Here is a 25,222-nt window from a genome sequence, read left to right on the forward strand (position 1 = left end):
ACACTTTGTATCTGCCAAGTCATGTAACTCACAAGAATGTACGTGTGATACCAGGTAAGATTCTTTTTTTTTTATTGATGAATTATTTTTATACTTATATAGGAAAAGGTTCAGGTAAACATGACAAACTTATGAAGACAAAAGCCAAACAGAAAGATCAACCATTTGAGATCAAAGGCAACTTCTCTAAGTTTCCAAAGCTCTAACAGAAATTCTTAAAAGTGGATGGTAGTGGTTACACAATTTAGCAGAAAGGAACATAATTAGGCTGTAAAATGATTAATTTCAGTATTTTGAACAAGATTCAAGAAGATGACATAAATGCATATATCCAGTTTTCACAGAATTCCTCAGTTTTCTCTGTATGTTTGTATGAAATAGTACAGCCTTTATAAGCTAAGTTAAATGAACACACTAAAAGGTAAGTATTGAAAGGATGTGATATTTAAAATTCAGTACTCTTTGCTTTTCTACTGATTAAGCATGAAATAGAAACTAACATTCTCAGAAAAGACAGAACTGTCAATTTCAGAAGTTTTAGACAGTGGTCCAAGAGCTAAATAAACAATAAGGAATTTAAAAGTAAGCACTTATAAGCTTATTTTGCACCTAATAAACCAGTAAACAGGTCCAGAAGGACTATTTTAGTCTTGCATATAGTTAATCAGTTTATTTGCACTTTTCCCCTTAGAAGTAGCCAACTGCAAAATAGACTCTTCACTGAGACACCAATTCCCCAGCCAATTACACAAACTGGATGAGTCTAGAACATGTGAAAGATGGGAAGTGCTTGATCAAAAGAGAGCTCCATAACCTTTGTATCAGAAGTACCCTTCGACTATAAGGCATTGGCGACATGCAACCATGTTAAAGCACACACCGCGGCATTGTGAGTGGCCTTCTGCAGTTGCTGGTTGTGTTCACTAAGGTTCTTAGGGTAATGTAAACCTAATTAGGACCCTGTCAGTTATTGCTCTATTTGGGGCAGACACTCCATTGCAAATGACTGTATTAGGAGGCCACTTAATGAGATTCCAAACATCTTCCTTGTCAACCTTTGAACTAGAGATGTTGTAACAAGCTTTGCTATTTTAACTCTTGAAGGATCTACAAGGAAGATAGTGATTATAATTGCTAGTCGCATACTCCATTCAATGGATTTTACTGAATCCAGGTAAGATTCTATATGTGCATATAAAAATACATGTGCTTAATAGACTAGAGAGAAAGGGAGACAGCAATTCACATATTTGTTAATTTTAAAAACACATGTAGATCTATTTCAACAAAAAAATTGACTAGATTTATAACTCCTACACTATATAATGCAAAAGGCAAGTCCAAGTTTAAAACATGCCTCCCCTGAACTTCTTGTATTTCTATTTTGTTTGGGTTTTTTTTCTCCATCATATTAGGATTAGTATTCAGAATCTAGTATGGTATGTGTTAGTGTCAGGGATTCAGTATTTCAAAAGTAAAATAGCAAAATGTATCCAATGTGTATGCAAATATGTGCTAAAACAAAATCTTCCCACTCTCATCCAGAACAATTCCTTGACATTACCTTTTCCCCAACTAAGACACAATTAGAGGAGAACAGTTAGAAAATCTGTGAATACAGATCTGGAATGGAATATGCTCAGCAGTTCATAACCTTGGAAGTGGTTGAGGAGTTTCCAAAAGTATGGGACAGGATAAACACTCTACAAATATGGAGCTCTGCTGGCCTAAAGACTTTTTGAGAAACTGCCTCTGAGGTTGGACACTTGAAATATATGTTGTTGTCAGGAGCTTTAGCTTTTTTTCTAGTGAGACCATCAAAGCTTTGTCTGCATCTATGTGACCTGGAGGACATGGTTTCTTCTTTTCCAATGAACATGAGGCAGCAGTGCTAAATTCTCTCTTTGTAGGTAAACTGTGGCCACTGGGGGCTAAGTGTCTTCCCATGTGGACTGTGAAGCCTTCGGGTTATCCTCCACTTTTCGTGGTGTTCCTCGCTGCTGCACTGGGACTTTGGCATTTGCTTCATGAAATACAAGGAGTTCAACTGGGACACAGTGCTGGAGGTAATTCTGTGACATGTGGTGGGTCAGGGTCTGCAGGAGAATGCACCAAACAGGATTCTATCCCACATAGCTTGCCTCCTTGTCCATAGAAACATGATTCTGAACATTGCCCAGAAACATCTACATATAACAAGATGACTTTACATGGAAGGGTCTGCTGGCTGCACCATGTCAGTCACAAGCTATTTGGAAGCCAATGGCAGATCCACATGGGCCCACCACAGATATTTTATCACACACCTGCCCACCACTGCTCTACACCCACTACTAAGAAGGTGCCAACTTCCTGGCATCTCGGTTCTACACCATTTTCATGAAACCAAGTCAATCAAGGAACTGTCTGGTACACTCATGATCAGCAACAGGAAATCCAAATGTTATCCAGTGCCACCTGGTCATGGTAATTTCAAAAATTTCTTGGTATTTATCTAGGCATTTTTCAAGGATGAAATTGGAGGCACTGTGTGATTCAACTCATTCAGGAACCATTAAATGGTGAGGAAGCTCATTTCAATGAAAGCTCTGGAGAACTCTCACAGGAAAGGCCTCCCAAAGAGTGGCCAAAAGGTCACATGAAGCCAGGCCCATTGAGGTCTACAATGTGACGTCCATGGGTGTTGGGACTCTCAACTATGGATGCCATGTCTTTCAGAATAAAATCATGTGATATCCTGGCTGAGAATCCCAGGGCTCTGTGGAAAGCAACCCTGGGCCTAGATCTCACTTTCCAAGGGTGATTCTCATGGGTGGACTCCTAAAATCCCAACAAAATTTATGGCAAAACTTCTCTGAAGTCAGTTCCAGAACTCATTCTCTAAGGAAAATCACACCGGAGTTCAAGCCCAGGTGGACCCAGTCATCTCTTCCAACCGCCACAAAAATGAACACAATTCAAACCAAAACACTCCCACATGGCCCTCATCTTCTTTCATATAGACACTAATCATAACCTCTGGCTGGAGGTTTCCGTGAGGGGAGGAGTCCATGAGAGTGTCCAAAATAACTCCTTTGACCCTTATTGGCCTAAAGTCAGGGTGGTCTGGACACCCTTCTTGTGAACCAGGAGTGATCAAATATGCTAGAGGTTAATACTGCTATGCTTCTCCAATTTGAGTAAACCTGACTGTCAGGTATATATTTTTTTGCGATTTGGAGTCATAAGGAAACACAAGAACCTCTTCAGGTCTTTGAAGAACGCTTTTGACCCAAGGGATCCCTATTCTCACTTGATGGAGTTCAAGAACCTTACAGAGAAAGGCGAGAGACTTCATCCACAGTGACTGCTCTTTAGGCCATTTTGGTTTTGGATGCACACATGGGATCTCTCTTTACATCCATCAGGTGCTGAGAATCTAAGCCACAGCCTCACACAGGGCCAAGAGGCTGATTCAGACACATCCATTTCCAAAGCAATTAAGCAAAGAGCCACAGGTAATGCCCACTAATTTCCATTTCAAAATTGTTTTCTTCAGGCTTCATAAAGGGGTGGCCTGAGGAAAAGACCTTCCTCACATTCAGGGCAACAGAACAATAGGTACAAAAAAGGCCAAAAGTAGGGTTTCTCCACTGAGACTTTTCTGGTCACACTGATATCTGAGTTTTCTGAGATGCTCGCCATTCCTATCAGCTATCCAGTACATTGCCATGACATAGAGCTTGGAGGTGGTACATATCTTGGACAAAAAACCATGAGCCTATTCTGGAGAGTGCAAGAATTCTGGAAGAAAACAGGAACTTAGAAAGATAGCAGGTGTTGCCCATCGATAAGGCAAGCCATAGTCCATTCATAAATTGGGCAGGATGAATGCTGGGAAGCTTTCTACAAGACAGGACACATCCATTGATGCATTCTCTTTTCTCATGTGTACAACCACGGACACAGTGAGATACACAGACATAGAAACACTAGCCTTGTCAAACGACTTACTAGAAACATTTCACTCCAAACAAAAAAACACCGCCTTTCCTTCCTATTCTCAGAACATGAGACAAAACCACAAACCCACACCCACAACCACAAAGTCACCTCCTTCCCCCAAGAATGTCTGTGACTATCCAGAGTGACCTCTGACTGGTGGGCCATACACAGTTCCCCCAAAATTGCCTGTCCTGTCTCAGATTTGGTCTCTTTGGCCACCTCTATGAGGTGGTCAGGAAACACTGCTGAGCCACTACCTGCTTTCTCAGGAACAGCCGCCATTCAGAGCTTTTCTGGCATTTGGCCATCCTCACATCATTAGATACCAAGAAAGACTGAATCTGTCCTTGGTAAATCCAAACAACTGAGACCACTGGGACTGGGACTGGGACTGGCTCTGGTTGCCTGGCTTCCTGGATCCCAAGTTCAGAGAGTTCCATCACCAAGGAAGTGAGGTGATTTCACTCCCTTCAGGAACTGAATGAAGTCACTGCCTTAGCAACCACTTTGTCCTAACACTTGCTTCCAAAGATCCTATGAGTTGGAGGCTGCCCCTACTTCCTCTGACACTTTCACAAGTTAGATGGTATACCAACCATAGGCAAACGGGAACAGCTCTCCACTCAGGCCTGGTTTGGTCCATCTTCTCTACATTAAGAAGAGAGAGGCTGATTCATACAAAACCCTTCATCCTGACGAGGATGTTTCTAATGGAAGATGACTTTTGCTCTCTCAGATCCTTCATAGCTGCCTACATCTTCTCCAGGGATCATTTCTGCATGGACCTTTGAAGTTCTCATCAGGTGGAAGATTCCCTACATTCCTCTATTTTAAGAACAACTCAGTCCCTGTTGTTCTGTAAAGTTAGATTGAGGGAAAAATATATGGTAATGGTTAAAAACCCTTGTGATTTGGTTTAGGAATCATTCTCTTGGATGAATTATGGTATTGGGAAAATGCGATATTTATAAGAATATAGAGGTGAAATATATGTATGAAATCAGAAATCTAGGTAAGATTTGAAGCCCAGAAGGGCATTGGGCCCTTGTTGGGGATACTTAGGTTTGAATTACGTTCTGCACAAATGTCTCAGATAAATTGATATACAATGACATAGAACCTTGTACCTTGGATGATTGAATGTAGAAGAGAACATCCACTCATACAGGGATAGTCGGTAGGATCTGGAAGATAGTCAGTATGTTTCCGGAGAAGAGTCAGTAGAAGATTTCGACCAAAGGTTCTTTAGCAATAGGGTTTCCGTCAGAGAGTGAATGTGAATATCAGTACATGTGAATAGTCAGTCACAATGATGAACTGGGAAAAATATTTAGGAAAGCAAATATCAATAGAGAAATCAGGGAATCAGGCAAAGTATAAAGTGAGTGATAGGATTAGACATTTTCAACAGGGTTGAGTTTGAATATATAATCTTAGGAAGAAACAAATATGTAGTCACCAATAGGATTGACATTTGAGCATTAGGCAACCTGGACATGGATGTTTTCAGTAATCCTTGTTCACTTTCCATTTAGGCTTTTGTGCAATCATAAGGATGAACTTTGCCTTTTGTGTCCAGAATATTACTCTGATAAAATGTATATATAGCTCAGATAACATGAGTATTTCTTTTACCATTTCTGGGAGCAAAATTTTTGAAGACACATAAATTAGTATTGGGGGTAAAAGAGGTGTACCCTGTGTCTATGAATATAGAGATAATGCATGAATAGACCATACTATGAATAAATAATATACCTGTTTCCACTTTAAATAACGGATTGAATTGATATATGAAAATATATAAGAAATCTTATATTGATATACAATCATTCATTCCAACCAGTTATATATCTAATGGTAATTATAGGGTTATGGTTTATCATGAATTCTGTGTGAATTTTGCTTCAAAAGTGATCATGGAAACCAAATATAATGTGTTCGGAAAATAGTATCATGAAAAGACAAGTCAAAAACATGGAGGAATACATGTGTTTTGAAGCAGGTTGTGATTGAAAGTGAAACAAATGTGTATAAATTTGCTAACTTGTGGATGAAATATGTTTCCTATGATGTGCATAAACTGAAGAAATAGTAATGTACTATTGTTGAAAAAAATGAACGTCAAAATACACATCAGGTCCCATAGGGATCTACTTCCATTGCTGTTAAACTGGGTCAGTTACTGTAGAAATTTTAGGATTTGTATGCATTATTCACTGATTTTAGTTGTCAGTACAAGGAAACAAATATGTATTTCAGGTGTATGAATATTTCTGAGAATAATCTTTTGAAAATTTTATTATTAATCCACACATATGAATATGAATGAATTTGGGGAGTGTATAATAAGACACATATTTCATAATGTGAAAAATCTGGAGAGTGTATATATATATATATATATATATATATATATATATATATATATATATATATATATATACATACACACACACACAGACATTAAAATAGCAATATATATGCCAATCGAAATTCACCATGAAATATATACTATCCACACATACATAAATATATATATGAATGAATATGGATTTATGTATAATGTTGTTCAACTAGGAAGCTCACCGATAGATTTAATTTTCAGTTCCAACAGCGTTTAGGAGTAGTGATCTCTTACAATTTGTAACTGCCAAGTCAGCCACCCCACAAGAATGCACGTTTGGTACCAGCTAGTATTCTATATGAGCATTTAAAAATTGATGTGCTGAATAGGTACAGAGAAAGGGAGACAGGAATTCACATCTTTGTTAACTTTAAAAACACATGGAGAGCAATTTCAACAAAAAATTGATTAGATTTATAACTCCTACTGTATATAATGCAAAAGGCAAGTCCAACTCTACACCATGACTCCTCTGAACTGCTTGTATTTCTATTCTGTTTGGGTTATTTTTAACAATCTTATTAGGATTAGTAGTCAGAGTCTAGTAGGGTAGGGGTTAGTGTCAGTAATTCAGTATTTAGATTGGAAAATTGGAAAATGAATTCAATGTGTATGTAAATATGTGCTACATAAAAATCTTCCCACTCTTATCCAGGACATTGCCTTGACATTACTTTCGTCCCAAGAAAGACCCAATAAAAAGAGAAGAGTTAGAAAATCTGTGAATACATATATGGAATGGAAAATGCTCAGGAGTTCACAACCTTGGAGTTGGTAGAGGAGTTTCCAAAAGTAAGGAAAGGGTAAACACTCCACAAACATGGAGCTCTGCTGGCCTATATAGTTCTTGAGAACTGCCTCTGAGTTTGGGCACTTGAAATATAAGTTCTTGTCAGGAGCTTTAGCTTCTTTGTAGTGAGACCATCAAAGCTAGGTATGCATCTATGTGACCTGGAGAAAATGGTTTCTTATTTTCCAATGAACATGAGGCAGCAGTGCTGAATTCTCTCATTGTAGGTAAACTGCGGGCTAAGTGTCTCCCCATATGGACTGTGAAGCCATTTGGTCATCCTCCAGTATTCCTGGTGTTTCTTGTTGCTGCTCTGGGAGTTTGGTATTTGCTTCACGAATTACAAGGAGATCAACAGGGACACAGAGCTGGAGGGAGTTCTGTCACATTTGGTGATTCATGGTCTGCAGGAGAATGCACCAACCAGGCTTCTATCCCACATAGCTTGCCCCCTTGACCGTAGCAAACTGATTCTGAACATTGCCCTGAAAACTCTCCATATAACAAGATGCCTTTACATAGAATTGTCTGCTGGCTTCACCATGTCAGTCACAAGCCATTGGGAAGCCAATGGCAGATCCACATTGCCCCACCACAGATGTTTTGTCACACACCTGCACACCACTGCTCTAGGCCCACTACTCATTAGGCTCCAACATACTGGCATCTCTGTTCTACACCATTTTCATGAAACCCAGTCAATCAAGGCACTGTCTGGTACACTCCTGATCAGCAATAGGTCATCCAATGGTTCTCCAGTGCCACTTGGTCATGAAAATTTCAAAAATATCATGGTATTTATCTAGCCATTTTTCATGGATGAAGTTGAAGGCACTGTGGGTTTCAATTCATTCAGGAACCATGAAATGGTGAGGAAGTTTATTTCAATGAAAGCTCTGGAGAACTCTCACAGGCAAAGCTTCCCAAAGAGAGGCCAAATGGTCACATGAAGCCAGGCCCATTGAGGTCTACAATGTGAGTTCCATGTGTGTTTTGACACAAAAAGAGTTCAAGCCCAAGTGGACAAACTCATCTCTTCCAACTGCAACACAATTGACCACATTTGAAAGAAAACACTCCCACATGGCCCTCATCTTCTTCCATATAAGCACTCATCCTAACTTCTGGTTTGAGGTTTCCATGAGGGGTCACCCCAAGACAGTGTCCAAAATAATCTCCCTTGATCTTCATTTACCTAAAGTCAGGGAGGCCTGGATACCCTTCCTTTGAACCAGGAGTGATCAAATAGGCCTGCCCTTAATACTGCTCTGCTTCTCCAACTTGAGGCTTACTGACTGTCCTGTATAGACTCTTTGTGTGAATTGGAGTCATGAGAAAACCGAAGCACCATGGTCTAGCCTCTGCAGGGCTTTAAAAAACTCATTTGACCCAAAGGATTCCAAAGCTCACTTGATGGAGGTCAGGAACCAAAGAGCCGAAGGCAAGAGTCTTCATGCACAATTACTGATCTTTTTTGCCATTTTGGTTTTAGATGCACACATGGGATCTTTCTTTAGATCCATCAAGTGCTGAGAATCTAAGCCACAGCCTCACACAGGGCCAAGAGGCTGATTCAGACTCATCCCTTTCCAAAGCAATTAAGCAAAAAGCCATAGGTGATGCCCATTCATTTCCATTTGAAAACTATTTTTTTCAGGCTTCAAAAAGGGGTGTCATGAGGCAAAAACCTTCCTGACATTCAGGGCAATAGAACAATAGGTAAGCAAAAGGCCCAAAGCAGGGTTTCTCCACTGAGACTTTTCTGGTCACACTGATATCTGAGTTTTCTGAGACGTTCGCCATTCCCTTCAGCTACCCAGTATATGGCCATGTCACAGTGTTTGCATTTGGTACATACCATGGACAGAAATCCATGAGCCTATTGTGGAGATTGGCCAGAATTCAGAAAGAAAACAGGATCTTAGGAAGATAGCAGGTGTTGCCCATCCATAAGGCAAGTCACAGTCCATTCATCAATTGGGCAGGATGAATGATGGGAAGCTTTCTACAAGACAGGACAAATCCATTCATGCATTTTCTTTGCTATGGTCTACAATCACGGACAAAGTGGGATACACAGACATAGAAACACTCTCTTTGTCAAAAGACTTACTAGAAACAGTTTACTCCAAACCAAACAAACCGCCTTTCCTACCTATTCTCATAACATAAGACAAAACCACAAACTCACACCCACACACAAAAAGGCATCTCCTTAACTCAAGTAGGTCTGTGACTATCAGGAGTGTCTTCTGATTGGTGGGCCATACTATGTTCCCGCAAAATGGCCTGTTCTGTCTCAAATCAGGTCTCCATGGCCAACTCTGTGAAGTTGTATGGAGCCATGGGTGAGCCACTACCTGCTTTCTCAGGAAAGGCACCTCTTCTGAGATCTCTTGGTATTTGGCCATCCTCACATCAGTACCTTCCAAGAAAGACTGACACTATACTTTGTATAAACAAAGAAGGAGGCCACTGGGACTGGGACTGGGATTGGCTCTGTGTACCTAGCTTCCTGGATCCCAAGTTCAGAGAGTTCCATCACCAAGGAAGTGATGTAGGTCACTTCCTTCAGGAACTGAATGAAGTCACTGCCTTGGCAACCACATTGTCTTAACAGTTGCTTCCAAGTGTCCCATGAGATGGAGACTGCCCCTACTTCCTTGACGCTTTCCCAAGTTAAAAAGGTATATCAACCATAGGCACCCGGGTACATCTCTCCACACAGACCAGGTTTCATCCATCTTCTCTACATTAAGAAGTGAGAGGATGATTCAGACACATCCCTTCATCCTGACCAGGTTGTTTGCCATGGAAGATAAATTTTGCTCTCTCAGGTCCTTCATTGCTGCCTACATCTTCTTCAGTGATTTTTTTCTGCATGGACCTTTGAGGTTCTCAGCAGGTGGAAGATCCCCTACATTCCTGTATTGTAAGAGCAACTCTGTCCCTGCTCTTCTGTAAAGTTAGATTGAGGTAACAGTGTATGATGAGGGTTAATAATAGGTTCGATTTGGGTTAGGGATCATTCTGCAAGATGAATAATGGTATTGGGAACCTGTAATATTTATAAGAATATAGACGTGAAATATAAGTATGAAAACAGAAATCTACGTAAGATTTGAAGCCCAGAAGAGCATTGGGGCCTTGATTGGGATACTTAGCATTGAATCAATTTCTGCATAGATGTCTCAGATAAATCCATATACAATGGCATAAGACTTTGTACCTTGGATGATTGAATGTGGAAGAGAACATCCAGTCCAAAAGGGATAGTCATTTGGATTAGGAAGATAGTCGGTAGGTTTAGAAAGAAGCGAGAGGATAGGATTTGGACCAAAAGTTCTTAACCAATAGGGTTTTGGTTAGAGAGTGAATGTACATGTCAGCACATGTGAAGAGTCATTCACAATGTAGAACTTGGGAAATTATGTAGGAAAGCAGATATCAATAGAGGCATTAGGAAATCAGGCAAAGTATAAAGTGAGTGATAGGATTAGACATTTTCAACAGGGTTGAGTTTGAATATATAATCTTAGGAAGAAACAAATATGTAGTCACCAATAGTATTGACAGTTGCGAATATTTGGCAACCTTAAAATGGATGTTTTTAGTAATCCATGCTCACTTTTCATTTAGGCTTTGATACAATCTTAAGTGTGACCTTTGCTTTTTGTGTCCAGAATATTAATGTGATAAAACGTATATGCAGATCAGGTGATCAGGTGACATGAGTATTTCTTCCACCATTTCTGGGAGCAATATTTTGAAGATATATAAATTAGTATTGGGGGTACAAATAGGTGTACATTGTGTATATGAATATAGAGATAATGGATGAATAGTCCATACTGTGAATAAATAATATAACTGGTTCCAATTTTAAATATGGTTTGACAAAATTAGAGGAGAAGAGTTAGACAATCTTTGAATACATATCTGGAATGAAAAATGCTCAGGAGTTCACAACCTGGGAGGTGGTAGAAAAGTTTCCAAAAGTAAGGAACAGGGTAAAAACTCCACCAACAATAAGCTCTGAGAGCCTAAATACTTCTGTAGAAACTCTATCTGAAGTTGGGCATTTGAAATATATGTTGTTGTCATGAGCTTTGGCTTCCTTTATTCTGAGACCATCAAAGTTGGGTCTGCATCTATGTGACCAGGAGGACATAGTTTCTTTTTTTCCAATGAACATAATGCAGCATTGCTGAATTTTCTCTTTGTAGGTAAACTGTTGTCACTGTGTGCTAAGTGTCTCCCCATGTGGACTGTGTAGCCATTTGGTCATTCTCCACTTTTCATGGTGTTTCTTGCTGCTGCTCTGGGAGTTTTGTATTTGCTTCACGAAATACAATGAGTTCAACTGGGACACAGTGCTGGAGGGAGTTCTGTCACGTGTGGTGGGTCAGGGTCTGCAGGAGAATGTACCAACCAGGCTTCTATCCCACATTGCTTGCCCCCTTGACCATAGCAAACTGATTCTGCACATTGCCCTGAAACCTCTACATATAAAAAGATGCCTCTACATATAAGGGTCTGCTGCCTGCACCATGTCAGTCACAAGCCATTTGGAAGCCAATGGAAGATCCACATATCTTTACCACAGATGTTTTATTGCACACCTGCACACTACTGCTCTTGCCCACTACTCAGCAGGCTCCAACTTACTGGCATCTCTGTTCTACATCATTTTCATGAAACCTAGTCAATCAAGGCACTGTTTGGTACACTGCTGATAAGCAACAGGACATCCAAAGGTTCTCCAGTGCCAGCTGGTCATGGGAATTTCAAAAATGCCATGGTGTTTATCTAGTCATTTTTCAAGGATGAAGTTGGAGGCACTGTGGGTTCCAATTATTCAGGAACCATTAAGTGGTGAGTAAGCTTATTTCAATGAAAGGTTTGGAGAACTCGCACTAGCAATGCTTCCCAAAGAGTGGCAAAAATGTCACATGAACCCAGGCCCATTGAGGTCTACAATGTGAGGTCCATTTGTGTTTTGACTCTCAACTATGGCTGCCAAGACTTTCATAAAAAAATCTTGTGATATCCTGCCTGAGATAACCGTGCTCTGTGGAAAGTCACCCTGGGCCTAGACCTCAGGCTCTAAGGGAGACTGTCATGAGTGGCCTTCTATAATCCCAACACAATTCATTGCAATACTTCTCTGAGGATAGTTCCAGAACTCAGTCTCTAAGGAAAATCACACTAGATTTCAAACCCAGTTGGACCTAGTCATCCCTTCCAACCGCCAAACAAATGACCACAATTAAACCAAAACACTTTCAAATGGCCCTCATCTTCTTCCATATAGACACTCATTATAACCTCTGGCTGGAGGTGTCCATGAGAGGCACAGTCAAAGACAGTGTCAAAACTAAGCTCGTTGCCACTCATTTGTCTAAAGTGGGGCTGGCCTGGACACCCTTCCTGTGAACCAGGAGTGAGTAAATAGGCCTGCCCTTAATACTGCTCCACTTCTCCAATTTGAGGCCTACTGACTGTCAGGAATTGATTCTTTATGTGAATTGGAGTCATGAGAAAACCCAAGCACCTATGGGCAAGCTCTGTAGGGCTTGAAGAACTCAGTTGACCAAAAGGATCCCTCTTCTAACTTGATGGAGGTCAGAAACCAAACAGAGAATGGGAAGAGACTTCATCCAAAATGACTGACTTTTTGCCATTTTGGTTTTGGATGCACACATGGGATCTTTATTTAGATCCATCAGGTGCTTAGAATATATTCCACAGCCTCACAAAGGCAAAGAGGGTGATTCAGACACATTCCTCTCCAAAGCATTTAAGCAAAGAGCCACAGGTAATGCCCATTCATATCCATTTGAAAACTTTTTTTCCGGTTTCACAAGCAGGTAGCCTGTGGCAAAGACCTTCCTGACATTCAGGGCAATAGAACGATATTTAAGCAAAAGGCCCAAAGCAGGGTTTCTCCACTGAGACTTTCCTGTTCACAACAATATCAGTATATTCTGAGATGCTCTTTTTCTCTTCAGCTATTTAATACATGGGGTTGTCACAAAGCTTGGAGGTGGTACATATTTTGGACAAGAAACCATGAGCCTATTCTGGAGAGTGGCCAGAATTCAGGAAGAAAACAGGAACATAGGAAAGTAGTAGTTGTTGCCCATTCATAAGGCAACCAGCAGTCCATTCATAAATTGGGCAGGATGAATGCTTGGAAGCTTTCTACTCGACAGGACACATCAATAGATGCATTCTCTTTTCTAATGTCTACAATAACGGACACAGTGGGATACACAGACATAGAATCACTCACCTTGTCAAACAATTGTCTAGAAACAGTCCACTCTAAACCAAAAAAAAAACACCTTTACTACCTATTATCAGAACATGAGACAAAACCACAAACTCACACCCACATTCACAAAGGCACCTCCTTTTCCCAAGTAGGTCTGTGACTATCCCGAGTGTCCTCTGACTGGTGGGCCATACTATGTTCCCCCGAAATGGCATGTCCTGTGTCAGATCTGGTCACCTTGGACAACTTTTTGAAGTTGTCAAGAGCCAGCGGTGAGCCACTACCTACTCTCTAAGGAAACGCCCCTCTTCAGAGCTCTCCTGGCATTTGGCCATCCTCACATCAGTAAATCTCAAGAAAGACTGAGTCTGTCCTTGGTAAATCAAAATAAGTTCTACCACTGGGAATGGGACTGGGACTGGCTCTGGGTGCCTGGCTTCCTGGATTCCAAGTTCAGAGAGTTCCATCACCAAGGAAGTGAGGTGAGGTCACATCCTTCAGGAACTGGATGAGGTCACTTATTTGGCAACCACTTTGTCCTAACAGTTGCTTCCAAGGTTCTGATGAGATGGAGGCTGCCCCTAATTCCTGTGAAACTTTCACAAGTTAGAATGGTATATCAACCATTGGCACACAGGAGCAGCTCTCAACACACGCCTGGTTTGGTCCATCTTCTCTACATTAAGAAGAGAGAGGCTGATACAGACACATCCCTTCATCCTGACCAGGTTGTTTGCGATGGAAGATGACTTTTGCTCTCTCAGGTCCTTCATAGCAGCCTACATATTCTCCAGGGATCATTTCTGCATGGACCTTTGAGGTTCTCAGCAGGTGGAAGATCCTCTATAATCCTGTATTTTAAGACCAACTCTGTTCCCGCTGTTCTGTAAAATTAGATTGAGGGAACAGTGTATGGTTATGTTTAATTACAGGTTCGATTTGGGTTAGAAAGGAAACTACACAGTTGAGCAAACAGGGTTCTACAGTTAGCAATAATATGAGGATTATTAATGGACTGGCCAGGACAGATAAAAGCGTAGTTAACCAGGAGGATTGTGTGGACCAAGACTCAAACCGTCCTTTTTGGGCCACTTTCTCTCGTTGATGCTCTTCAAGGCGTTGTCTTAATTTTCTCATAGATTCTTTTACAACTCCAGGATTGTCATCATAAAAACAACATTCTTCCCTCAATGCAAGCACAAAGGTCCCCTTCTCTCATAAAGAGGAGTTCCAACAGTCGCCTGTTCTGTAAAACAACTTCAGAGAGAGAGAGGTTACAGATTCCTGTAAAGCTGTGATGGATGTTTTTAATATCTTATGTTTTGGTCTATTGCTGCTTCTAATTGCGTCATTTGTTTTGTCCCATGGGCAAGGGCAGTTGTTCCTGTGCCCACCCCTGAAGCAACTATTGTTAATAATAGGATGGCTAAAGTGAGAAATACAGGTTCCAGGTGGAACCGGGTTGTATGCCCCCCTATTTGAACTTTAAATGAACCTGCATCATGATAGAGCACTCTGGAAAACATCTGCATCATTACATAATTAATCACATCTGTTGACCATTTTATGAAAACATAAACAATGTTAAAGTGTATAGAATTATACTGTTGTAGGAGAACGGACAAGGCAAGGCTACTAAGATAGCACCGAAGACAGAAAAACAGTCTTATTTGGTTGCATCCGGATTTACAGGGCATTGCCTCTGTTGTAATCAATAAATCCCCTGAACCCCAAGTTTCGGTAGTTTTAGAATTTGTACCCAACATGTAAGGGAAGGGGCTCAGAAATCCACAGTCTGCAGAAGTTCACAAAAAGCAGTTTTTGTTTCTGTTTTTTTCTTTCCTCAGTTTTTGGCAAGTTAACAGTTCAAGGACACCTAGGAAGGAAACAGCTTTTTGTCTCTTTTTTTCTCCCTGCCAGCTGTCACCACGGAGCCCAGTTGGTAAATTTTTAATCTTAGAAATGTAGCCATCTCTGTGAAGTCCCAGCTCAAGGCCAGAGGCCTTGTTCACATTTTTTGTGAAAAACTAGTAAAGGGGTGTCTAGCTTAGGAGTGGTGATTCTTCCAGCCAGTGGCCAAGTAGAACAGGACAACACAAAAAGAGGAAGTTTATCTACATTGAACTAATTCAGAGGGACTCTTTTGCTGAAAGACCTAAAATAAGCCTTGGTGAAGACTTCTGGAGAAGGTCATTTAAGACTTTTCTCTGGGCCTGGTACAGAGGGGGAAGACGGGGTTGTCGAGGCTGAGAGCAGCTCAGTGGATCTGAGAATGGGGAAGGAGAGATGTAAAAGAATAATGGGAAGAGCGTTTGGGATTTTCCTAGCAACTAAAACTTGAGCAGTAGAATGGGTAGAGCAGAGGGGAAGACGGGAGTGAGTATCCCACAAAGCCTGTGAGAGACTTTAAATTTTTAGTAACCTGATTTCAGTGATCACAAAGCAACTTTAAAGGCCATTTTTCATTACATCTTGGATAGTGGTCTGAGGGCTCTTCTCAGCTGGTTTGATCTTTGGGTTAGCTTGTTAGATTACCTGGTGGGACCCAGTGCAGGCACTGTCAAGAGAAGAGAAAAGTGAGTGGGTCGAGGGGTTCCTCAGTACCTGCTACCTCAGCAAGGAGGCAATGGTCTGAGATCTGGCAGAGGTTTGGGTTTCTGTTCTAGTAATTGGAGGGGAGAAATCAGGTTGCTGAGGTGGGAATGACAGCAGAGAGTCTAGAGCTGAAGGCTGAGGGTGAGGAACTATTGGAAAAGCATTGTACAGGATGTGAGAGAAGTAGGGAAAAGGACTCCACATAGGGAAATTTCCTTCCACCCTTTTGAGCACTTGATGTAGTTAAAAAGGTCACGCAGAATTTGAGAATCTAGAGACCCCTCTGTGGGCCATAGTTTTTGGTTGTCTAATTGGTAATATGGCCAATGCTGTGTACTGAATTTGATGAGGAGTTTGGTTCCACCAGGCAGCCCCTGTATGCTCACATCCCCATGACTTACAGAAGAAGTCGGCTTTTCCCACACACAGCCCTGGCTGTTTGTGGCTTTGATATTCAGCCGGGCAAACATAGTAATCTATGCTAGCCAACCTGAATCTGGCTCGCGTGTCCCTGCATCCGTAATGTTTGTTTCCATTATTTATGCTAGGGAAGGGATTTAATTGAACATTAGTGGGATCCTCTTTATCAAGGATATCCCAATTGGAACGACCTATAGCCAGCTGAAAACTGTCTGGGTGGAGAGATGGCCAAAAGGTCCCTAATGGAGATGTATGCAAGATGGACCATACTTCTTGTCTAGTAGGATTTGTGATCAGCCATCGCTGCTGAACGGGCTGATGAATGTTAGGACTACTGGTGGCCAAGGGGAGAGTCTATAGACTTATCCACATGGTGAATACCTAATTTGAAATTGTTACCAGTCTTTTCCAGTTTCCAACCAGAATCTGGACAGGGCGCAGGCTTGAGATGAGAGGCATGGATCCAGGAAGTGATTCCCTCTTCTTTTACCACTGAAGGAGTTTGAAGTAGCACCTGGTATGTTCCTTTCCAGTGGGGTTCCAGGGATGACACTTGATGTCGTCTTATGTAGATGAAGTCTCTTACTTGATATTGATGTGGAGTCCCCTCGTCCCCAGGTTGGTAGGCAGTGGCCAGCTGTTTCCACAGGTATCGCTGAGTTCTTCCAAGAGCTTTAAGACTGTCAAGCAAGAGGGTGTGGAAGGGATCGTTAGGCCTTAGAGTTGGGGTTAGGTCCCTTACTGGAGAAGCAGCACCATAAAGAATTTCATAGGGAGTGAGTTTACACAAAGAAACAGAGGGAGTATTTCTCGCATGAAACAGTGCAGCAGGCAGGAGAATAGTCCAATCATTTATGCCGGTCTCTAAGCTTAAATTTGTTAAGGTCTCTTTAATGGTTCTATTTTTTTTTCTACCTGTCCTGAGCTCTGGGGTGTATAAGCACAATCTAACTTCCAATTAATCCTCAGGGTCCTGGTTAACCCCTGACTTACCTGGGCCATGAACACCGGTCCATTATCAGACCCTATTACCTTAGGCAGACCGTATCTTGGAAAAATATCTTTCAGGATCTTCTTGAAAACTATTTGTGCCATTGTTTGTTTGTTTTTTGTTTTTGTTTTTGTTTTTGTTTTGTGTGTGTGGGGGGGAAGGCTTCAATCCATCCTGAAAATATATCTACAAAGACTGGGATATTTTTAAGTTCATACATTGCTGGCTTAATTTCAGAAAGTCCACTTCCCAGAATTTCCCTTGTCTGGTTCCTCATAGGTGCTTTCCTGCAGGAAGCTTGGAAGGGTAAGCATTAACCAATTGACAGACCCAACAGGCTTTTGTTACCCGTTCAGATATTTCCTTTCACTGAGTCGATTAGTGGAAAACTCTGTTTTTGATCCTTCAGGAATGCCTGTAGTTTCTTTGAACCAAGGTGAGTGAGTTGATGTACATTTGTAACGTAGTGTAGGCCTTTCTGAAATTGAAGGCTGGGCTCAGTGAAGTTGAGGCGTTCAGTGTCAGTGTCCTTTGATGTTATCAAAAACTTCCTGGTGCTCAGGGGTCCATTGGAAATGGGGATCTCCCTTTAACAGCGGGTATGAAGGACCAACTAAGGACCCAAACACAGGTATCCATAACCTGCAAAAGTCATCAGTCCCATGAAACTCTCTGAGTTGTCTCCTGTTACATGGGGGTGGTATCTGCAAAACGGTTTGTTTTCTGAGCTCAGTTAGCCATCGTTTACTGCACCTAAGGGAATAGCCGAGGAAGATGACTTCATGCTAGCAAATTTGGGCCTTTTTGGCAGAAGCTCTATACCTGAGTTTAGCAAGGTCAGATAATAGTGCTTGGGACCCAGACTCACAGTTTTTATTGGTGTTGGCTGCCAGTAGCTTGTCATCCACGTATTGAAGCAGTGTGACTTTGAGGTGCATAGTTCTGAAGTTGTTGAGATCTCTACAGAGGGCTTCATCAAAGAGAGTGGGGGAGTTTTTGAAGCCCTGTGGGTGTCTAGTCCAAGTTAGTTGACCAGACGTTCTGGTTTCTGGGTCTACCCACTCAAAAGCAAACAGCAACTGACTATCTTTATTCAGAGGCAAGCAAAAGAAAGCATTTTTTACATCCAGAACAGTATACCATTTCCTCTCAGGGTTCAGAGTGCTAAGCAGATTGTCCGGATTAGGTACCCTGTGTTGAATGTCCTGCACTCTGTTGTTGATCTCTCTTAGGTCTTTAACGGGGCGATAGTCCCCAGTTCCTGGCTTTTTTTTTTTTTTTCTGGTAGCAGGGAAGTGTTCATGGCCGATTGACAGGGCCTTAGGACCCTAAGGCCAGATATTTCTGAATATGGGGCCTTATCCATATTTAGCTTTTTTTTTTGCTTAGAGGATATTGTTTGACATTGATTGGTGAGTCTGAGGTTTTTAACTCCACTGTTATTGGAGTTTTTTTCACGGCCAGGCCTAAACCAGCACTTTTTGTCCAGGTATCTGGGTAATCTGTTATCCATTTCTGGGGTAGCTTGCCTGTTTGATCAGCTTGGGGGGTGTGAAGAGTTGATGTTCATCTTCTACTAACATAGTTAAAGCTGTGACTATAAGAGTTTTTACTGAAGGATTTAGAAATTTCATTTTGGGGACTTAAGGGTTAAAAGTTATTTTGGCCCAGAGCATGGTGAGCAGATCTCTGCCCATTAATGGGTACAGGCATTCTGGGATTACAAGGAAGGAGTGATGGATGTTTCCTTTCCCCAGGTCCAATGTACTCTTAGTTGTCTAAGCCCGATATTTACTGCCATTAGCCCTTTGAACTACAGACCTTTTATTTGATAGAGGGCCCAATGGGGCCTTAAGGGCTGAGTATACTGCTTCTGTATTCACTTCAAAGTTTACTGGGGTCCCCTATACTTCAAACGTTACCCTGAGTTAGGAGAAAAGATCTGAGCCCCGACATTCTTAGTCATCCTCCAGAGTCAGAATGTCTGGCTGGCGTGGCGAAGTAGAAAGACCCTTCTGGGGGCCATCCGACTCCAAAGGTGGATCATTCTGAGACACAGAATCTGCCAGGTTTGGCGTTTTACTGAAAAAGAAAGATTTTTGAGCCCTTAAGCAGACTTTGGTCCAATGATCAAGGATCAGGGACAGAGGCATTGAAGTGCTCTGTCCAATAAAGAAAGATACACAGACAGTGAAAGCAAGGATACACGACACAGACAAGACAAGAAAATAAAGAAAGGGAATGGACATCCAATACTGAAACCAGGACTGAGTAACTGGCAAATTCGATGGGCTGCAATACCGAATCCGAAACAAAATGTCACTGAGTCGAGGAGACTATTGTTCCTCGAGTTCCCGAGTCCATTCCCCAGGGACATGGCTTGTGGCTCTATGACATATCTGTCAGCCACCATTGGAGAGAGCTCACGCTCATCACCGATAGCAATTTTGCCAAGCCCTAACCTGAAAACTGAAACCAGAAAGAGGGGCCTTATTTAACCCAGAGGAGCTTATTGGGGGTCTTTTGTATGTGGCTGCTGGATCTCGCTGGGGCCACCAGATGTAAAGATTGGGCGAGCGTTGGAGGAGGAGACCACCAAGAGACTGTCTCATGCAACAGCAAAGGGTTAATTGCGGGTCTGGCATGCAAGGGCTCAGAGCTCACTTGAATATAGCAGAGAGCCCTGAGAACAGCTTAAGAAGTGCTTATATACTTTCCTTGGAGAGGGCAGGGAGGAAAGTTTATTGATGGGTCAGGGTGAGTGGGCGGTTTGCGTGCAAATAGGTGATGGAGTACATTCTGCAGTTTGGCAGTTGGGGACAACACATTCTGGGACCAAGAATAGCAAACAGTTCTCAAGATTTCAACAGTGTTTTCTTAATCGTACAGAAAAACAGCAGGTGACAAGTACCTATTTTATTAACCTTTCAATATCAGTATGAAAACAGAAATCTAGGTAAGATTTGAAGCCCAGAAATTCATTGGGCCCTTGATTGGTATACTTATCATTGAATTACGTTCTGCACAAATGTCCCAGAAATATCGATATACAATGGCATAGGACCTTTAACGTTCTCTGAGGTCAGTTCCAGAACACAGTTTCTAAGTAGAATCACACCAGAGTTCAAGCCAAGTTGGACCCAGTTATCTTTTCCAAAAGCCACACAAATGACCACAATTAAAACGAAAAAACCCCACATGGCACTAATCTTCTTCCATATAGACACTCATCATAACGTCTGGCTGGAGGTTTCCATGAGTGGTGCAGCCCAAGACAGTGTCCAAAATGACCTCACTTGCCCCTCATTTGCCTAAAGTTAGGGTGGCCTGGACATCCTTCCTGTGAGCCAGAAGTGATCAAATAGGCCTGTTGTTAATACTTCTCTGCTTCTCCAATTTGAGGTCTATTGACTGTGGGGTTTAGATTCTTTAAGTGAATTTGAGTCATGAAAAAACCAAGCACCTATGGCCTAGCCTCTGCAGGGCTTTGAAGAACTCATTTGACCCAAAGGGTCCCTATTCTCACTTGATGGATTTAAGGAACCCTACAGTGGAAGGCGAGAGACTTTATCCACAATGATTGCTCTTTTGGCCATTTTGGTTCTGGATGCAAACATGGGATCTTTCTTTAGATCCATCAGGTGGTGAGGATCTAAGCCATCGCCTTACACAGGGCCAAGAGGCTGATTCAGACACATCCCTTTCCAAAGCAATTAAGCAAAGAGCCACAGGTGATGCCCTTTTATTTCCGTTTGAAAACTGATTTCTTCAGGCTTCCCAAAGTGTGGGGCAGAGGCAAAGACCTTCCTGACATTCAGGGCAACAGAACAATAGGTAAGCAAAGGCCCAAGGCAAGGTTTCTCCACTGAGACTTTCTTGGTCACACTTATATCTGAGTTTTCTGAAATGCTCCCATTCCCTTCAGCTATTCAGTAAATGGACATGTCACAGAGCTTGGGGGTGGTACATATCTTCGACAAAAATCCATGACCCTATTCTGGAGAGTGGCCAGAATTCAGGAAGAAAACAGGAACTAAGTAAGATAGTAGGTGTTGCCCATTCACGAGTCAAGCGCAGTCCATTCTTAAATTGGGCAAGATAAATTCTGGGAAGCTTTCTTCTAGATAGGACATACCCATTGATGCATTCTCCTTTCTAATGTCTACAACCATGGACACAGTGGGATAAACAGACTTAGAAACACTCGCATTGTCAAACAACTTACTAGAAACAGTCCACTCCAAACCATACAAACCGACTTTCCTACCTATTCTCAGAACATGAGACAAAACCACAAACCCACACCCACACCCACAAAGGCACCTCCTTCCCCCAAGTACATCTGTGACTATCTGAAATGTCCTCTTACTGGTGGGCCATACTATGTTCCCCCAAAATGGCCTGTCCTGTGTCAGATCTGGTCTCCTTGGCCAATTATGTGGAGTTGGCAGGAGCCAGCAATGAGACACTACATGTTTTTACAGGAAAGGCCCCTCTTCAGAGCTTTAATGACATTTGTCCATCCTCACATCAGTAGATACCAAGACTGACTCTGTCCTTGGTAAATCCAAACAAGTGAGACCACTGGGACTGGGAATGGGACTGGCAATGGGTGCCTGGATTCCTGGATCCCAAGTTCAGAGAGTTCCATCACCAAGGAAGTGAGTTGAGGTTACTTTCTTCAGGAATTGAATGACGTCACTGCCTTGGCATCCACTTTGTCCTAACAGATGCTTCCAAGGGTCGCAATGAGAAGGAGGCTACCCCTACTTCCTGTGACACTTTCAGAAGTTAGTATGGTATATCAACCATAGGCACCCGGGAGCAGCTCTCCACACAAGCATGGTTTGGTCCAATTTCTCTACATTAAGAAGACAGCGGCTGATGCAGACACAACCCTTCATCCTGACCAGGTTGTTTGCATTGGAATATGACTTTTGCTCTCTCAGGTCCTTCATAGCTGCCTACAACTTCTCCAGGTATCATTTCTGCATGGACCTTTGAGGTTCTCAGCAGGTGGAAATTCCCCTACATTCCTGTATTGTAAGACCAACTCTTTCCCTGCTCTACTGTAAAGTCATATTGAGGGAACAGTGTAAGGTTAGGTTTAAAAACATGTTCGATTTGGGTTAGAAATCATTCTGCAGGATGATTAGTGGTATTGGGAACCTGCGATATTTATAAGAATATAGAGGTGAAATATAAGTATGAAAACAGAAATCTAGGTAAGATTTGAAGGTCAGAAGGGCATTGGGCCCTTGATTGAGATACTTAGCTTTGAATTACATTCTGCACACTTGTCTCAGATAAATCTATATAGAATGGCATAGGACCTTGTACCTTGGATGATTGATTGTAGAAGAGAACATCCACTGAAACAGGGATAGTCCGTAGGATTAGGAAGAGAGTCGGTATGTTCAGGAAGAAGAGTGAGTATATAATTTGGACCAAAAGTTGTTTAGCAATAGGGTCTTGGTTAGAGAGTGAAGGTAAATGTCAGCACATGTGAAGAGGTAGTCACAATGATGAACTGAGTAAAATATGTAAGAAAGCAGATATCAATAGAGACATTATGAAACCAAGCAAATATAAAGTGAGTGATAGAATTAGACATTTTCAACAGTGTTGAGATTGAATGTATAATCTTAGGAATTAACAAATATGTAGTCACCAATAGGAATGACATTTGAAAACATGAGGTAACACTGACATAGATGTTTTTAGTAATCCATATTCACTTTCCATTTATGATTTGGTTCAATCATAAGTTTGACCTTTGCATTTTGTGTCGAGAATATTACTGTGATAAAAAGTATATGTACATCAGGTAACATGAGTATTTCTTCCACTATTTCTGGGAGCGATATTTCAAGACTTATAAATTAGTATTCACGTACAAAGAAGTGTACCCTGTGTCTATGTATATAGAGATAATGCATGAATAGACCAAACTGTGAATAAATAATATAACTGGTTCCACTTTAAATAATGGATTGAATTGATATCGAAAATATATGAGAAATCATAAATTTTCATAAAGTCATTCATTCCAACCAGTTATATATCTAATGGTAATATTAGGGTTATGGTTTAGCATGAAGTGTGTGAGAGTTTTTCTTAAAAATTAATTATGGAAATCGAAAATAATGTGTTTAGAAAGAAGTCTCATGAAAAGACCAGTCAAGAAACATGGAGGAATACATGTGTTCTGAAGCAGGAAGTGATTGAAAGTGAAACAAATGCCTATAATTTTGCGAAATTGTGGATAAAATATATATCTTGTGATGTGCATAAACTGAAGAAATAGTAATATACCAGTGTTGAATAAAAATGAACTTCAAAATACACATCATGTCCCATAAGAATCTACTTGCATTAATGTTAAACAGGGTCAGTTACTGTAGAAATATTAGGATTTGTATTCACCATTCACTGAAATTAGTTGTGAGTACTAGGAAAGAAATATGAATTTCAGGTTGATGAATGTTTCTTAGAATAATCTTGGGAAAAGTTGTTAATAAAGCCACATACAAGAATATGGATGAATTTAGGGAGTGTACATTAAGACCCATATGTTTCATATTTTGAAAAATCTGGAGAGTATACATACACACACACACACACACACACACACAGACATTAAAATGTAGCTATATATATGCCAATCGTAATTCTGCATGAAATATATATCGTCCACTGATACAAAAATATTCAGTTTACTGAACGTGGAAAATCTCAAAGAGTGGCCAAAAGTCACAAGAAGCCAGGCCCATTGAGGTCTACAATGTGAGGTCCATGTGTGGTTTGACTCTCATCTATGGCTGCCAATTCTTTCAGAATAAAATCATGTGATATCCTGGCTGAGATTCCCAGTGCTCTGTAGAAAGACAACCTGGGCCAAGATCTCATTTTCCAAAGGCGACTCTCAAGCATGGCCTCCTAAAATTCCAACACTATCCCTAAAAATACTTCTCTGATGTCAGTTCCAGAACTCAATCTCTAAGGGGAATCAAACCAGAGTTGAAGCCCTGGTGGACCCAGTCATCTCTTCCAACCACCACACAAATGACCACAATTAAAACCAAAACACTCCCACATGGCCCTCATCTTCTTCCATAAAGACACTCATCATAACTTCTGGCTGGAGGATTCATGAGAGGCGCAGCACAAGACAGTGTCCAAAATAATCTCCCTTTCCCCTCATTTGCCTAAAGTCACGGTGGCCTGTACACCCTTCCCGTGAACCAGGAGTGATCAAATAGGCCTGCCGTTAATACTGCTCCAATTCTCCAATTTGAGGCCTACTGACTGTGGGGTTTAGATTCTTTATTTGAACTGGATTTATAAGTAAACCCAAGAACCTATGGGCTAGCATCTGCAGGGCTTTGAAGAACTTATTTGACCCAATGGATCACTATTCTCACTTGATGGAAGTCTGGAACCTTACTGAGGAATGCGAGAGACTTCATCCACAATGACTGATTTTTGGCCATTTTGATTTTGGATGAACACATGGGATCTTTCTTTAGATCCATCAGGTGCTGAGAATCTAAGCCACAGGCTCACACTGTCAACAGGCTGATTCAGACACATCCCTTTCCAAAGCAATTAAGCAAAGAGCCACAGGTGATGCCCTGCTTATTTCCGTTTGAAAACTGATTTCTTCAGGCTTCCCAAGGTGTGGGGCAGAGGCAAAGACATCCCTGACGTTCAGGGCAAAAGAAAAATAGGTAAGCAAAAGGCCAAAAGCAGGGTTTC

The sequence above is a fragment of the Callospermophilus lateralis genome, chromosome 9 (genome assembly GCF_048772815.1).
Source record: "Callospermophilus lateralis isolate mCalLat2 chromosome 9, mCalLat2.hap1, whole genome shotgun sequence".
Lineage (NCBI taxonomy): Eukaryota > Metazoa > Chordata > Mammalia > Rodentia > Sciuridae > Callospermophilus > Callospermophilus lateralis.